We start from the raw sequence: 2,492 nt of genomic DNA on the forward strand, positions 1-2,492 counted from the left end.
AATCTTTTATAAACTAATCCGAAAATTATATTTTAACCCCCTAAATTTTAAATTATAACTTTTTAACCCCAAAACTAACTCCTTGCTACACTATTCCGCTTTTAGGGTTATTATGCATTCATTTATTTATTTATTTAAATAAAGAGGATGTTACAAACCTCCTTCATCAACTCTAGTTCCCTGTCGACAAGCCAACCAACATCATTTATAGTCGACAGCCAACATCATTTATTTTGATAATGTAAGTGTCACTTTCTCTCCAACAATATGGTTTAACATCATTGGAAAACGCATATAAAGATAGATATAAATTTCTTCCAAGACAAAGTTTCCACTCTTCATATTGGGATCCTTCGCATTTCATTTTGTATATATTAGGCACTCTTTTTTTACAGTGATCCACACTATAACACTTTTCATGGACTTCCTATTAAACTTGAGTCTCCATTCTTAACCAGTCGTTAAAAACTACAAGATGTATTAGTGTATCTTATATAGTATTATAGTTTGTCTTGTATAATTGTATTCTTAGCCCAATATATGGGTACATTTTTTATTAGTACCACCTTATTGTTGGCCCTTTGAAACATGTATTGTATTTACATTTAGATAAATGAGACTCACAAAACATAAAAAAACATATAGCCAAGTAAATATAGTTTGTTTATTTCATTATATACTTATACATAAAAGATGTCCGTTCACTCACATAAAAACTCAAACATACATACATAAAATCATCCATTCACACACATAAGGGTACAACTAGTAATTAGATGGATGTGTGAATATAGATTAGTCAATAATAATACTAGTTATATTTTAGTAGCACAACATTTTCTATTTGCCATACATTTTTTATCACATGCACCTGAATTCTTCTCGCATACCTATCGGCCTACACAACAACAATATGTATCATCAAATGATGGGCTACAAAACGTCCCGTCACAACGACCAGTTACAACATTTTTTGAGTCACTGATTGTAATTTTGCTACCTATGAAACAATAAATGATACTATTAGTAGTAAAATAAATCAATTAAATATACAACATGTGACCAATAAAAAACTAATCGAAACTTACAATGATTACAAACAAACAATATGAGAAAAGATATAGAAATAATGATCAAACGTGATTCGAAGAGTTTAGCCATAATTTTGCTTTCTTTTTTCGATTCCTTCTACTTATTTGGTATATGAAGAGAATTTAGTAAACCAAAAATCTAACAAATGATATTTATATGCATTTTTAAGGTGGGAAGTAATTGCATCTTTGCCAATTCTAATATATACAAAATATTTTACTAAAAATTAATAAATATATCTTTTTTATGTATGACGACCTCTCTCTCTCTCTCTATATATATATATATATATATATATATATATATATATATATATATATATATATATATATATATATATATGAGGGTGAGGTTCAATAGAGAACCATTATTAACCATGGAACCAATAACCCCTTTTTTTATATAACTTTTAGATCTTATTTTTTATCAAACAAATAAACTCAAAATATAGAAATTCATAACTTTTTATACTTTTTCCAATGGTTTGAAATTAGACACTTTTTTTTCGTCAAAATCATAGTGTGAATCTGAATTCACACAGTGAATCCGAAAAATATATTTAGCTTTCATAATGTGAGGTTATGAATTTTGATATTTTAAGTTATTTTTTCAATAAAGAATAAACTACAAAACTTGAAAAAATATTTGGTTCATTCGAGAACTACTAAACCTATATATATATATATATATATATATATATATATATATATATATATATATATATATATATATATATATTCTTTTGAATTAATAAATTACAAATGTGATTTTATTTGAATTTAATTAAGTCTAGAAATATTTTTTTATAAATGACATGAAATTTGTCTTCGGTTAGTTTTCATTAATGTGTGGCATGTATTTAAAAAAAAACTAAAACACTTACGAAATAAAAGATGTAGGTAGTAAATATATATTGTTAGAGATCAATTGGAGATGGTCAATCTTTAAGATAAGGCAAATTCGAGATGGCTAATCTCCCAAAGATATAAGAAACATAAATATCGATACTTTACTAATAATTCTTCTGCTCCTCATAATGCAATTGCATAAGATTTACATAGTAAAAGAAATACTAAAAAGAAGAAAGTATTGCTGCTAAAGTCTAACCATGATCCTACACCTAAAATTATGATGCGGTGATTAAAGACAGTGGGGAGTTAAACTCCATGAAAATGAAGGCAGTAACATGAATCGTAGACAAGATTGGAAGATAAGGTATGGGGAATCTTAAAATTATAGGTTGGTTAATATAGGTTGTCATGAAGGATACGTTCGAAAAAACTACCATGATCGTGTATGAGCTACTTTTAATTATCAATTATTGATGGTGTATGAACTACTTTTAATTATCAATTATTTTTCTTTATAAATATGTACTTACTAGATTATTAGAACAAATA

General features: G+C 26.5%; 1 long non-coding RNA gene across 1 annotated transcript; it reads right to left on the reverse strand.

The window, feature by feature from the left end:
- Positions 1-642: 642 nt before the first annotated feature.
- LOC145108772 (uncharacterized) lies at positions 643-1,317 on the reverse strand. The gene is made up of 2 exons (XR_013708546.1): positions 1,089-1,317; positions 643-1,000 (listed from the first exon to the last, which is right to left on the reverse strand). It is a non-coding gene; the product is annotated as an uncharacterized LOC145108772 (long non-coding RNA).
- Positions 1,318-2,492: the final 1,175 nt, after the last annotated feature.

Source organism: Lactuca virosa, chromosome 1, assembly GCF_052849685.1.
Source record: "Lactuca virosa cultivar CGN04683 chromosome 1, Lactuca_virosa_CGN04683_v6, whole genome shotgun sequence".
In the NCBI taxonomy this organism is placed as follows: domain Eukaryota; kingdom Viridiplantae; phylum Streptophyta; class Magnoliopsida; order Asterales; family Asteraceae; genus Lactuca; species Lactuca virosa.